Here is a 16,767-nt window from a genome sequence, read left to right on the forward strand (position 1 = left end):
TCCAAAGTGAAAAAATGTGTGCCCCCCCCCCTGTAACTTCTAAAATAACAGAATGAAAAATCTAAAAAAAATATATGAAAATTGGTTTGAACGAGATCTAGTAAGTAGTTTCTTTAATACGTCATAAATTAAATAAAAACCCGGAACCCTTCATGGGCGAGTCCGACTCGCACTTGGCCGATTTCTTTTATAAGGATCCGTATTACCTGAATTATCCGGATCCGTCAAATTTTAATATCCGAAATATCCGGATCCGAAAAAATTACGGATATTGCAAACCCTAGCGTTTAAATAAAGCAGTTAGTACGAAATTATTTTGATCAATCTGACTTAGATGCTTGGTTTATGTGACCTACCTAGTTTTAGTGCCATCACTTAACTACTTTCTTTTAGAAAATTACCGCTAAACTGCTTTACCATCCGCCTGAGATAAATGACCTATACTTTAACGACATCTACGCAGACAAACCTAATTTCATTGGAGGAAAAAAAGAGATTTTTTTAGCCCATAGTCTGCAGTGGTTTGATTAGCTGCAACTGTCACAGAAACATTTTGAACCATATATAAATAAGCCACGCTTCTGAATAATTTACGCATGGGAAGAAAATTTCGAAGTTTTGTTTAGGATGCCAACGAGATGAACACTAAGATGGGAAGATAACTGTCTGTTGCAATATTTTAACTTAGGTCCAAATAAAATGGTTTCGCGAGCCTACTTTTTCATACCCAATTTCCTTTGACTGTTTTTAAGACCCATTTCTAAACAAATCTGTTAATTCGGAAAGAAACACAAAAGGTAACACTTAAAACTTTCCCGTGAAGTCTATGTTGAAATGTCGGAAATTTAGGTAAACAAATTTGTTGGCGATCATGCCATGCATTTCCGCTGACTCCATATGTTTGCAAGAGCTTTTAGGGAATTGTTGTATAATACAAAGTAACTTGATACTGAGTCGCAATAAGTGAATAACTTCATTGTCGTTGTCTCAGAATGCCAGGCACGAAGTTACTTCGCCACAGTTGGAGAGACATCACACATTGTATACAAAGAGCTAGGTCCAGAAAAGGTAGTTATACTTATATAATTGTTGAGAGCAACTAAAATACTATGAATCGACTAAACCTGTAACCTTGAATGATTTCAAGCTTTTAAAATTAGTCGTTTTGTGCTTCATTCATAAAGTCAGTTTATGCTTCATGTCACAAACATACATACATATACCGGAAAACATATAATATTTCCTGAGCCTAAAGCTGGAACTTCACATATATTATTGTTTATTTAATGATATTACAACCCTTTGCAGGCCTGTTTCTCTGATCTCCACCGAAGAACAGTTGCCATAAGCCCAGATTTTGTAATAATTATAGAGTATTTCAAACTGACTAGGGGATATCATTACTTTCAACATTTTATAAGTACTCGTAGGTAGCTTTTTCAGAGGCTAGCTCTTAGTATATAACAGTTGTATATCTTTTCTGTATTTATCTTTGGTATTATACTTCGTGCCACAGTCTCGCTCGATCTTATATACCTATCACTGCTTACTGCCGAGAGAGAGAGAGAGAGAGAAAGGTCAGTGATATCACGTCACATACGAGTGTGGATAAAGTCATGCAGAAGTGTTATTAAATAAAACGATGGGTAAAACTATTATAAGAACGCCCTTGAATACTTATGAATGCTACGGATTTCAAGTTCACTTTAAAATGGTTAAGTCAAATATTCAACTAAAATTCGCTGGAAATACAGCAACACGACGGCGCGTAATAGTCTCAAGTTATGCAAGCATTGTGAGCATACGGCACAAACACTCACATAACTACAGTCTACTTAATACGGACTCTACAAATAGTGACAGGTAAGGCGACAACTTTCTTCATCGCTGTGTAAGCCAGTCGAAGTCCTATCCACAGACACTGCATTGCCTGAGATAAAAACGAAGAGACACGAGTTTGCCCAAGATCCTATCGACCTCACTAACTGGGTCCGCGGAAAAGATAAGTCGATACGTGGAGATTCGGATCGGCTGCAGATTGAATTTGACGTTATTAACTGAACCTAAATTGCATAGAATAAAACGTAGTCCTTTGGAAAACACAATTATTCGTATCATTATAAATAAAATAAGAAAACACAAGCAGTATAGCACCAGATTTAATCAAGAACTTTAAATATAGACCTGTCTGGACTAGTGGGTAGTGACCCTGCCTATGAAGCCGATGGTCCCGAGTTCAACTCCTGATAACATTTATTCGTGTGATGTGCATGGATATTTGTTCGGAATTCATGGATGTTTTCTATGCATTTACTTAAGTATTTCTAAATATGTATATATATCGATGTCTAAGTACCCGCAACACAAGCCTTATTGGGCTTATCGTAGGACTTAGTAAATTTGTGTAATAAAGTCCTGTAACATTTATTTATTTATTTAAATCAGTCAGTGCTGATTTGTGCGCGCTTAGAATCGGACGCACATTGCTGCATATTATCGAATAATTTATATTTATTCACGATCGGCGCGACTTAGATCGCTGCCCCGTATTTTTCGCAATGGGTTCGAATGGGCAAAATAAATGATTTACGTTACAACTCATAGTGAATGAGTAACTGGCGTTCGTGCAGAATGCCATAGACACCATGGATGAAGTTAGCATCAGTGGCAAGGCGCTACTCTTCCAGACGCTCGGCAAAACTGACCAGATGCCATCCCGTCGGAGGGATGGGGGTGTGAAGAGTCTCCAGAATATAATTAAAGTGTTGAAGGAGACCGATCCAGACGACGTGCCTGCCTTTGTTGCGAAGCGATTGGACTGGTTACCGCCGGTTACCTTCGATCACGTCGACGTCACCAGGCTGCTGAAGGACATAACATTAAAACTACATGCAACCTGTTCAGATTAATCCCTGTGGTCTCTTGCCATCATTATCACTTAGATGGTTGGCAGTCCTCAATTGTAAGTTTCTCTAGAAACTTATCTACTCTAGAAATGATCTGTCGCCTGCGGTATTTCCGAAGTGATACGACCCTCAAACCTTCAAAGAAAGAGTGTATTTAAATTCCGACAACGTTCTTACCTGGTGTTGCGGGTGTCCATGGGCGGCGTTTATCGCTTACCATCAGATGATTCATCTGCTCGTTTGCCTCCTACATAAAAAATGAGCACTTTAACATTTTCTAGGTGTATTATTTAATATTTTTGTAATTCATATTTTTTATTTACCTACTTTTATATTTGACGTCAGTGTACGTTGAAGTTAGCCAAAAAGTCGTGAGTCCTGAAAGTGCAGCATTAGCTTAGACAGACTTTTTGTATTTAGTTACCTTTACAATTTAGTTAAAATGTGTCGTAAAGAAGTTCATGCCAGAGGTAGTGACAATGTCAGTTTATGATGGCTTGTCACGGATTCATGACCGCAAGTCCAGAGAGGTAATAAAGAACTTTAATCGTTACTGGGACGAGAAACTAAAACATACTACTTTCATACAACAACAATGAAAACATTAAGTAGTAAGTATGAAAATGAGGTAATATAATGAAAATATGATAGTGATTATAGCAATTAAACACAAGCTTCTTAAAAACTCGTGTGTTGTAAATACCTAAACGCCCTTTATTAACTATTTTAATATGCAGGTATGTCCCATTAGGTACAGTCAGCACTTGCGATGCGACCACCACCCACTTGCACTTGCACCAGCAACTGCGAGTGAGGTGGTCAAAATCATCCTGTCAGACGAGGTAAAATTGAATCCTGCTTTTCACGTCAGACCGTTTTATATTATAAGTATAGTATGATATTTATTTAGGTCGGGATCGTTGCTATATTTTTACAAATTGTTCCAAAGCGAACACATCGGCACAAAAGATCAGATTTACCAGACAGTCTGGTGAAGCGAGATTAAAGTCAACATGCCGCTAAGCCGCCGCGTGCCAACAATAACAAGCCCAAGCTTATGGAAGCATTGCCATTTATTATTTCTCGCTGATTATTGTCAACAATATCTTACGGAGTGAGAGCGATATAGTGCGTGTAGAAATTGTTGAAAGGAAGCAGGATATCATTTATTTTTATTTCTCACTTGTTTTATATTTTATTGTGTCAGTTATTTTTAACTAACTGCCAACGTCCCGCAACGATGAAAAAAAATGTATTTTTTTCTTCTTCTTCTTCTTTAAGTGCCTTCTCCATCCCGGAGGTTGGCGACCTTATGTCTATATGCCATTCTATCTGAAGTCATGCGAATTAGTTTCTCTGTACTGCCCACGTCCAACCAGTCTCTTATGTTCCTTGTCCATGATATTCTCCTTCTCCCACGTCCTCGTTTCCCTTCAATCTTCCCTTCAATGATTAGTTTTAATAAGTCATATTTTGAGTTTCTATATATATGTCCGAAATATGTAGCTTTTCTTTCTTTAATAGTTGTTACGACTTCCACCTTTTTCTTCATTAATAACATGACTCTTTCGTTACTAATTTTGTCGGTCCATTTTATCTTAAGCATTCTACGATAGATCCACATTTCAAAAGCCTGTAATTTACAGATCAAATGTTTCCTTAGCGTCCAGCTTTCGGAGCCATACATGAGGATTGGAAGAATATAGCATTTCACCATTCGCCATCTTAAGTTTAAATTAATCTTCCTGTTGGTCAACAGTTTCTTCATATTTTGAAAGGCGCTCTTGGCAATACCTATTCTAGTTTTAACTTCCTGCTCAGGATCCCACGTTTCATTAAGCCAGCAGCCGAGGTATTTGTATTTACTAACTCTTTCCAGACTATGTGATCCTATTTTTAAGGGGGGAGTTTGTGCACTTGTTTTACTAACGACCATGTGTTTTGTCTTTTTAGTGTTGATTTTTAAACCATACTGTTGAAGTGCATCATTTAATTTTTCAAGCATTATTTGAAGGTCATCGAGGTTTTCAGCCAGAAGAACAGTATCATCGGCATAGCGTATGTTATTTATAAGCTTACCGTTCACACGAATGTTTTTTTATCTACCGCCAAATTAAGTTTATTTTACTTTGTTGATCGTGTGGGTATTTTGGAATCTGCGTTCGATTTGTGAGTTGTCACTCGTTTAGTTTTAATTCTAGCTTAGTTTTAAGTAAGTGGCAATATGAGTGGGGATAATATTGTATAATATTGTGGACAAATTATGATGTTAAATAAATATATTTTCTTTCTTTCTTTTTTCATAGCTAAAAATTGTATTATTAATTTCTGAGATTTCATGCTTCCTTTTGTATTAAAAAATATTTTTATTCGTGTCTGTGTGAACGCAGAACAGTAAGCTATGTAAATACCTAGACGGGCCCTTGGGAGTCTGTTTTTGGTTCTCCCGAGGGGAAAGCTTTCACGAAGATATTAAACTTGACTTTGACCTTTACGAGAACTTTGCCGACCTAAACCTTTTTAATTTTTCTAAGATGATGGAAATTATTACAGTAAGTACCGTAATTTTAAAATAAAAACAACAAATTGAAAACTTATACTCGTAATGGGTAGGTTTCACTTGCAAACATTTTATTTGAGTATAAGAAATATAGCAATTGGCCTTTTAAAATTGAATTGAATTAAAATGTTTTAATTTTGACTATAATCAGAGGTACCTACCTCTAAAATACATAGTTGAAGTATAGACTCAAATTTTAGATTCTATAAAATATTTCAGCCTGCTTAAGTATTCACTTTGAAACATTCCTTCGTGTAGCCCACTAAAGGATTTGTTACAAAACGTTTAGGTATAATTAATAACTTTATGTACCTCTAGGAAAGTATTTTCTTTCTGTGCCTAATTTTACATTGAATTTATAAAAAAATAAATAAAAAAAATATGAAAAAAACGCAATTTTAGTCACTATATTGCTTACTGGTATGTCATATGTATTAGAGATCTAACCTAGAAACCGTCTAACTTTGCCCTTGAAGGTCAATGGCGTCCTCCATTTATCCCACGAGTGTGTAATCCGTTAGTACCAAAATATTTTATTCATTTTACAGGTTGATTTTGTTATGTCTGAGTCTGACCATACTCTGAGTGGTAAATAGGTAGCTCATACTAAGCAACTATTAGTATGGAGCCAACCCCAAAATCGCCGGAAAAAAAAACTGGTTCCATATAAACCATTGACATAATTATAATTCGCCGAAATGTATGAGGCAGACGATTTTATTATGCTAATTCGGGGTTGGGCTCGTAGTGAAAGTTGTTCAGTATGACCTACATTATATATACACCCATCAGACAATGGTCAGACAACAAAATCAGTCTGTATATACGTATTTTTTCAAGATTTTTGAATGCACAAATTCTCAGGAAACATGGTAGATTTCACGGTAATATTAAAAACGTACCGTCAATTTATCTATTATCTTGCGCATGAGATAGACTACCCATCTGTGTAGCTAACTGTATTGATTAGAAAGGGACAGGCAGTCAATCTCACTCGTTCAGATATAACTTTTTTCGGTTTTGATCGTATTTTGATATGACGTTGAAGATCCCTCACGCTCATTAGTGAAATGAAATGAAAGTCGTGAAATGTGCGCCAATCATTGGTGATTCCCTTGGGAGAATCGTTAAAGTTGTAACGAATACAACAAATTGTTAAATTAGAATCGAGCTCATTTTCGCCCCGTACCTCCTCATGCTAAGCCTACAGCGCACGCTTTTTTACTTGTAATCGGCCACTAACCGTTACTCTGCCAGCCATCATTACAATCATGTCCCGGTCTATATGAGTAGTAATTAAACAAATTAAACGTAAACGGAAATTCACGAACATTTTACACTTTATGACTCCTTTGGGCGTTCCTTGTTCACTCTTTCCTAAAGGATTACTTAACCATAATTTGAAACGCGTGCTATATCTTTATAGAATGTGTTTCAGCCAGATCTGTCACAGAATTCGAATCACTCATTACAAATGCTAATATACTTGTAGAGTTGTAGCGCTCACAAAGAACTTCCTAATACAGTCAGAAAATATATTTGTTTGAAGAAGTTAATATGCCGTGTTCACGAGTACATACTTTGGAGACACGCCTGGGAAATACCTTCAAGAAAGTTACTAAATTTTTTAATGTCCAAATTGATAGTTATTGCCTCTACCTATATTAAAAAAGGAACACCTTATTTAGTTAATACAACCCAGAACTGAGAAACTTGGAACTATTTTTTTCAAAAACCCTACGAGCAAAAAATTGCATACCTCATAGTTCTGACATGGTTCTGACTTTATAAACCTTGTCACCTTGTCTTGTCCTGAAACATACATGTATGTATTATATTTGTGATAAAACGAAACAAGAAGGAATGTAATATTATACCCGACAGTGTAGCCGTTGCTGGGATTCATTCATCATTTATATACCCACATCCCGTATTTCTTGTTTTCCATTCTTCAAGACGGCTTGTCTCCGAGTTACCTCAAGCGTGAAATTTGTAAAAATGCCAGACCCAAATAAGTTTTGACAAAAAAATCATTATATGTACCAGCTTTTATCGGCGACTGTACTTTTCTTTCCAAAGGCGAGTAATACTCAATTTTAACAACTTTGCGTTGTTTTATCACAGAGTTCCCATACCCACCTTCTGTCTCCATCATCAAATCAGCTCCATCGGCCCGATTCGAACTTTAAGACACGTCAAAAACATCCTAAAGATACGATATGGATTACATAATATCAGTGTCAAAAGAGACGTTTTTGTTTTAAGAAACGTCATTTTTGACACTGACATATCTAATACATATCGTATCATAAGGAAATGTTGGCTTATCTTAAAGTTCGAATCATATATATGCAAAAAATTTGCTCAAATAGGAATCGGGAAGTGGGTCAAACATAAATTCACTAACACACATACTAACAGGGCAAGTTAAATAAAAGCTTGTAAAATATTACTTAAAAGGAAACATTAGTGAACATTTTTCCATACAAAAATTCTCTCGACATTTCCTCTCTGGATTTGGGTCATGTATGAATATTTTTTTTATGAGTTTACTATTACTAGTCTGTATGTTATGTTTTATTTGATTTTCTTAATTGTATAACAACTGTATAACAACAATTGTATAACAACTGCCGCCCAACCCAGCCAGGAGAATTCAGCTGGGTTGGGCGGCATTTAATAAATTAGCGGACATCCTGAGACCTGCTAACATTCCACAATGCCTGAAAACTCGCCTCTTCAATCAATGTGTCCTGCCCACCATGACCTACGGTGCCGAGACATGGACGCTCAACAAGGAGGCTGTGCATAAAATTTGTGTAGCACAGAGAGCCATGGAGCGCGCCATGCTCGGTATCAAGCTTCAAGATCGAGTAAGGAATGTCGAGATCCGTCGTCGCACCAAGGTGCTAGACGTGGGTCGCGTCATTACCAACCTAAAATGGAGTTGGGCGGGACATGTTGCTAGGCAGAGTGATGGCAGGTGGACTAAAATGTTAACGAAATGGTGGCCGCTTTCAGATGAAAGAAGCCCCTGGCGTCCGTTGGCTCGTTGGGTGGACGACATTCGGAAAATTGCGGGACACTTCTGGATGCGATTAGCTCGGGATCGGGACAAGTGGCGTACTGGAAGAGAGGCCTATGCTCAGCAGTGGGCGATAAAAGGCTGATATGATGATAACAACTAGTTTTCTCTAACAAGCGCGAAAGACTGCGCCGTAAACAGACGCCTAGCATACAAGATTGACAACAATAAACGCAAAAATTTATTATTACCGTAATTGTAGTGAATTGTGCGTCATTCATTTTGATTTATATGAGTTTTAACGAATAATTTTAGTTTACCTAAAAATATAAATTAATTATGTATGTATGAAATCTAGATTAGGAATATTCTGTATTTTGCTAAGCCCTATCCGGGTCCTAATAGATATGTATGTACCTAGCATTAAGTTGCATTTGTCTACTGTAATCTACTTTGGTTGCAAATAAATATTGAAATTGAAATTGAAAACTTAAAACGGTCAGACGCGGATAATTTCTTTCTCATTTTGTTCCCAAAATTTCGTTATGATTGGTCAAGTTTTGGAGGAGTGAAAATATCGGATACGAAACCTATATTTATCTTTTAAGTATATATACTTACATGTCTTTTTTTATAGCCCACATCGTGTCCCACTGCTGGGCAAAGTCTTCCGCTCCTCGTCACGGCTTTGTGCATGCTCCCGCCAGTAGCCACAAAATGAGTCCAGGTCGTCTCGCCATCTCGTTTTTCGCCTGCCTCTGCCTCGTGTGATCTGTGATGTATATTTTAATTAAGTACAGTACTTTGGCCCATCTATCCGGATTTAATCTATCGTTACTTATTAAGTTATATTATTAAGCTCAGCTTTTCAGTTTCCAATTTTAGATTAGTTTTGAATAACTAAATTCTTCTTGAACTATTGGATTCTGAAAGTAAATACAACCGCTATTTCTCAGATTAGCTTGATTACATTTAATCGCAATATAAAATGTTTACTAAATCTGTTCGTGCTTTGATTCGATTCGCTGTTTTGAAGATTATTGATATCGGAGGTCTTGTTTTAAAAACAGTGTTATAGTACATTACGATACAAGTGCGAAAAATAGGAAATTCGAAACGAGTGGCGATAAATTAAAACACGACCGAAGGGAGTGTTTTAAATCGACACGAGTTGCGAATTACCTATTCGCACATGTATCGTACAACGTTTTACAGTACATATGGCCATTAAATGCTCGACACAGTAACGTAATATGCTACTTCTCGCACTAGTGCTATAAAGTAGCCCCATATGTACCTACTGTAAAATATGGTTAGAGTATATTAAGACACATATTCCCTTTTATACTACTCTCTGCTTTTATATGTGTACTGTATCCAAAGAGTACTTGATCAATAAAGGGTACAGTGATTTTAAATAAAAGCCATCATTTCTTTGGCGCTATTAAGTGTTAAATTTCAAACCTTAAATTTAATTAAATATAACAGAAATTATGACCGTTTGGAGTAATGAATAATACATAAGATTGAAATTTGAAATCCTCTGTATTCATTTTCAATAGTCATCAGTTATTTCTATTATTAGACAGACATATCAAATTACAAATGAATTGATAGGACAGACAAATATCAACGTTAAATGATATTGAATATGGTTCAAAATTCATAATTAGTAGAACAAGTTCTGGCTCAATATTTGTTTCCACCGAATTTCAATGGCCGATTAGCCCGCATAGCTAACATGCCAGTCGTTAACGTTCCGTAGTTAACGAAACGCAACTGTCACTGTCGCATTAGTATTGAAGAGTGGTAAAGAGAGACAACTACACTACGCTACGAAGCGTTAACTATTGGCATGTTGGCTACGCGGGCTGTACAAACAGGCCATTGAAATGCTACATTTCACCTTGCCTTAAATAAGGGTCGGTTGGTATTTTCATATGTTAATAGTGATAAAATACGAGACTCTAGAATGCTGCGAGTTAAGTGTCTGGCTTTGAAAACCTGGTCATTTGTAAATACTTAGAAAGCCATGACTTTTTGGTTCAGTTTTGTATTTTGAGATTATTTCCTATTAATTACTTATTAACACAGATATCATAATAGGAAAAGGGCGAAAAAGCACACTGAACTTGCTACACTAAATTGAGTCTTATTTGGTCTACAGACCTATTAGGTCTTCAGATACAGCGCTGCCCAAAGTTGTTTGATTTTTAACTAGTAATTATCATAAATTCTGACCGTTTTCTGTGAGTACATCACTAATCTGAAGGATTTCATTTCTCTTCATTACAAGCGTTGTAAGCTTTGCATATGCTGCAATTGAAAGAGATCCATTTATTCAATGGAGAAATATGATTTAAATAGTTTTAATTCGTCATTCATCAAACTGAATACTTCAATTGGACAGTGTTATGGAATAGCGAACTGAGCGCCAAAATCCGAAAAAAAAGTTATGAATGCAGGTCGGATATAAATGTGATAATAGTATTGACTATTTCTTTGTTGAAAATCATGCTTACAGCCTTATTTTAAGGGGTAGAATCAAGCGACATGTTAAAATATGTATGGCCCTATGCACTAACTCGTTACGTAAAAACGAATTGAACGCCAAATTTACTTTTACAAATTCATCAACAGGCAGGTATCTCTCACTGTTAGGTACCTAACTCTTGTCTGGGTCCTATAATTTGGGATATACGTACAAAACTTTACCCCTCTTACATGTGTGAGTGAAGTGCTCGAATAGACATTCCATTCAGATTTAGGTTCGTTACCTCTGGTTTGCAAACACTTGCTTGTCCTTCACTTTTCATTATTCCTGTCCACTATCATCATGATAAGATATATAAGTAAATAATTGACAATTTCTAGTATTTTTTTGCATCGTTCATGAATGTACGAGTACAATTCAATATAGTTTAGCACAGAATTACGTTTATAAACATCGAACTTGAATTCATCTAGGCAAATTAATAATACAGCATTTTCTATAACCAGTAGAGGATGACCACTGCATATCCATACGAACAGGGTTTTGTGCAATTTTGTACAAATATTTCCAGGAAAATAATTTAAACACCCATAAATAAATCTAACCGAAAATCACGCGTTACAGTTGACCAATTCAATCAAGAGGTGTGTGAGAACGATATATAATTTTAATAAGTACATCACAACTTATATTAAATATTTATATAATTTATTATGTTTTTTTTTTGCAAACTACGTGCAAGAAAAGCCTCAGTAAATTATTTTACTTATACGGACCTGTTCGAATTGCCACGACAATTTTTGAAACAAAATGAGATATACCTACAATTATTAATGTTAAATGTTATTTTAACAAATCGCTGCTCTAAGGTGTAAAATCAGTAACGAACAGCCAAGACAGTTGGGGCTGGAATATATTAAGCGCAAATAATTCATAATAGAAATTCTTGGCCTGGCTACTTTTACTACTAGCGCTGTAAATGTTCAGTTTTTTTGTTTGCTTAGTGCTATTTTATAATGCAACAGAGAGATTTCTTAATATAAATAATGAATGTTTTAATTTAAGTGCTCGTCCCACCAGAACACCATAATGGTGCTTTCGAAGGCTACATTTTATGAAATAGTGTTTTTTTTCTCCACTGTTTTTCATCCCTTGGTTAACAATCTACTGTATAAAACCTCCTTACCAGTATCAAAGCACTTAAAAATATTTAAGTGCCTGATTATTTGAACTCGGTAAGATTGGAGGCATATATACCTATATCAATGACCCATCGATCATTTTGAAGCGGGTAAGCTATAAATCTAGGGTTCCATTGAAAGAGCGTAATTCCATCGATAACGTGAGGAAATATAACCTTTTCTTCACTAATATCCGGGAATATAGGACAAATCTGTTAGCCAGAGGTATGATTTATGGGTTTAAGTATAAGACGCTTTCGGCCCTTCGTAGCTATTAGGTACGATCGAGGGTATTAGCTGAGTGAGAAGTGCGTAGTGAGATAAAATTGATGAGGGTAATTAAAGTGACTAAAATGTGAACTCAAACTTTAATAAAATTGGACATTTTAACTCTGTCAGATGTCAAAAAACTAATCTATTAATGGCCGCGCCCTCACCGCCGCTTCTCCTCCTGCGACTTATGAGCTGTCAGGATTCTCCGCTGACAAGTCAAGACACCTAACGGCTGTGTCGCGGCCCGATTCGAAGAATGAGATACGATAACGATAAGATTTAGAAAGTTCTCATTTACATATCGTTTGTATGTCGTATAATTGACAGGAACTGCTCGATTCGGGCAACCAATGTCACTTTGACGTTAGAAATATCATAGATCTTATTGGGATCACAGCGGAATCGACATAAACGTCAATTTTGACATGTCGTTTAGTTATCGATCTTTTTAAAATCTTTCCGTCTTAAACATGTCTTAATCATTCTTCGATTCGGTCCTTCGGTTCAACTAGTATCTAACTATCTCATTCAACTAGGCGTCAGAGGGAAAATGAATGTGTTTTGGAGCCGCGTCCGGGAGCGTGTAATTTTAGGGGGACTTTTTATATCTAGTTTCTCTTTTTCAGTACATATTTAAAGTTTATCTAGTTGTGGCTTGTTTCAGTTTATATTAGTATATGGGCCTGTTTCACAATGTCCAAGTAAAGTATTGGATAACTAATCAACAAATAAATAAACGGCCAGATAAAACTCCCCACAAAACTTCGCACTATATCTACCAGTTAAGATTGTGAAACGCCAACGATGACTTTATTCGTCAGATAAGTAGGGCTATACTTGGACATTGTGAAACAGGCCCTTAGCTAACTTTAAGTTTGATTTGTTTTTATTATAACTATCTTGGTTTATGTTTTAAATAAATTGGTATTATTGAAATATTAGAAGAAAACCAATTAATATTTTTTTTATTCGTAGCAAGGCGAGTTCATCGATGGTGGAATATTGCAAGGTATCCTATTGTAAATTTCACATTACAACCAGTACAAACAAAAAAATAACTATCGAAATCAATCCAGTCATCTTCGAGAAATCGATAAATAAAAACTATAATGGTCCTTAGATGACTACCGACATCTAAAAAAGCCAGATGAATGATAACTACCCTTTAAAGTCGATTGATACTTCCTCTTCCTCTCAAAATGTTTCTTAAGGAAAAAGCAGAATATAGATAAAGAGAAATAAATGGTGTTTTCTGACTAACGTTTCTGCTGCTGATTTGATACAATTTGATACTTTGCTTTGCTGTTAATATTGTTTTCTGATGGAACCTAGTATAAAGTAACGGTGATCATTGATCTCCGATTGTACACAGATGTTATGGGTCTTAACGTCGTCTTTGAACTGGTTGTTCTGTGATGATAGTCCTGTGAGTGATAAGAATAGCAACCCTTAACAACTTGAGTGAACACATACCTATTCAAACGTTATTTCACAAAGAACACAATTCCGATGCCACAAGTGTCGGCAGGGTTTTATACCTACTGTCATTGAATGAGTGGGTTCGGATGAATGTTCTTGGCCTTCTAGGGTAAACAAGTGTTACATGGCCTTTAACATTCATACAAACTATCCGCAATCGGAAAGCGCTATGTTATTGGTTCGCTTGAGTTATTCTCTCGGCAAAGTTGTACGAATAACACCTCAGTTTGAAGTGCTGTTATTTGAAAGTATTTGAGTTTGTCGACAACTTACTTACCTAAGACTGGTGATCCAATATGAAACTTCATATTCAGATGTTAAAGCTGTAATTGAAGTGAATTATTTTGTTAGAATTTGGCTACCTTGAATACTCTTCAAAGTGTACTCTAGTGCTTTTAGAGGTATTACTTGTAAGTGTTATTACTTCATTGTTGTATCTTGTCTTAGTAGTTGTTATTTTTGGAAACTAGTTTGGATATCTACAGATTTACGTTAAGCGCCACACAAGCGTCACCACCAAACAGCCTCTGTCAAGTTTCGCCCTCATTTTAAAAGAACGGGTATCTTGGCATGAACATTTACATGACATATAACTTTATGTATGGTCGCCGGACTACAATTGCAGAGGCGAAGGCTATTGGGAAGACTTGGAGCGAACTCAAGCACGAAGCTCAAGACCGATCCAGATGGAGGCGCACTGTGGACGCCCTCTGCCCCATCTAGGGGACATAGGACAATAAGTCAAGTAAGTCATGGTTATTACTTTTCGTTGCAAGTAATAAAATTGTAAAAGGTACAAAAAAATAAAGCGAGTTAAATTTGTGTATATGACTTCTATTTAATCTAATATTCTTCTATTTCTTCTACTCTGTCTAAGCAACGAAAACTAGTACCAGACATAGATATACGAGTATATATGTTACTTGAATGTTCATGGTAAATTCCATATTATTTCAGTAATAGTATTTAAAACGTTCTTGAGACTTACGGCCCGATTCAAATTTATTAAAGATACGTCAAAAATTTCCTAAACATAAGATAGGGTATATGTCAGTTTCTTCAAACAAAAACGTCACTTTTGACACTGGCACATCCAATCCATATCGTATCTTTAACAAATGTTTGACGGATCTTAAAGTTCGAATCGGGTCGTTGATATTGGTTAGTACGGTCACGTCTGAAAATATTGATACGAAAAAAGTGCCAAAAATACACCGTGTCCAATAAGTTCGAATACAGTTATGATCCTTAATAAAATAAATTTACGCGTAGTTTATGTTATGAAAATTATATTAAATGAAAGCCACATTTATATACAATATTTACAACAAATGTTTTGGAATAACTCCACCTTTAACTTTTTTTACAAGTTTCAAACGTTTCTCAAAAGAGTCACAAGCGGCACGCACCGCATCCATCGGCATATCGTCCCATATTTGCATGATAACCTTTTTAAAATGGCTCAGGTTTGCGACTTTATAATTATTTAGTTTCGAGAGCATGTATGACCATACGAAATAATCTAGTACGTTTAAATCTGGAGAACTTGGTGGCCATTCAGTTTTCGGCAAAAAATCGGTCAAATTAGCCTTGCACCAAGCTTGAACAGCGTTTGCCGTATGCGACGGAGCTCCGTCTTGTTGGAAAACATAATAATCGTCTGCAAACATATTTTTTAAATTTGGGGCAACATTTTTCTCCAAAACCTCCGATTTATAGTATGCCGCATTGATTTTGACGCCTTTATCAATAAAAACTAGAGGCAGTTTGCCCCTCTTACAAAGAGCACCCCAAACCATCACTGATGGTGAGCTCTGGAACCTAGGCACATTCTTTTCATACTCTGGAATGTCTTCCATCCGTGCTGCCCACAACCGGTCGTTCTGGGCGTTATGAGGCTGCTCTAACACAAAGAGTTTCTCGTCTGAGAAAACAAATTCGTCACCTGCGTGCCAAGAAAGTATGGTGCTACATCTTTCTACTCTCTTTTTCTTGGTTGCATCTGAAATGCCATGTACTTTTCGTTTTTTATAAGCATGACATCCAAGATCTTTTTTCAATATATTATGTACAGATCCCCTGGAAATTTTCAGATCAGCAGCTAATTTTCTAATAGATCGGTGTTTTTTCCGCCGAATTCGCTCTCTTATAGCCTTTACCACTTTTTCAGTTCTAGCTGAGCGGGGCCGACCGGATCTTTTCCTGTCCTCTGTAGAAGAGATCTCTTTATACCTTTTTATAGTAGTATAAACCAGATTCCGTTTAATTCCATGCGGTTGTAACGCCTTGAATATAGCACATGGCCTGTCGCCTTTAAGGAATTTTCTAATAATTTCTTCACGAACGTACTTCATCGTGTATTCAAGCCAAACTAAAAATACGTGACTCATGAAATTATAGTACTATGTTTATGTCAATATACTTTTTAAATTAAAATAAGAATTTTATATCCAGCGATCCGTATGTCTATACAGCAAGTGCTAAAAGTTTGTATTCGAACTTATTGGACACGGTGTATGTCTATACGACTTTATTGCCCATATATTAAGGTAGTGTATACATATTTTGTCACATTTTTCGTATCGATATTTTCAGACGTGACTGTACCTATGTATGCGTCAATACTAATGCGGTACCGTGACCGCCGTAAGGTCCCTTTTAATATGGATTGTCACATAACGAAACTGTTAATAATGAAAACCAAATATTCTTAATATATGGTTAAGCATATTTAGAGTCAAACCAAGCTAACTCGGCAGCGTTTTTGATAGCACATGTGCAAGTGTTATTTTAAACGTCATCATTTCATAGAAGTTTCACATTTAAAATAACAGTTGCACAGTCTGTGC

Source organism: Cydia pomonella, chromosome 13 (genome assembly GCF_033807575.1).
Source record: "Cydia pomonella isolate Wapato2018A chromosome 13, ilCydPomo1, whole genome shotgun sequence".
Lineage (NCBI taxonomy): Eukaryota > Metazoa > Arthropoda > Insecta > Lepidoptera > Tortricidae > Cydia > Cydia pomonella.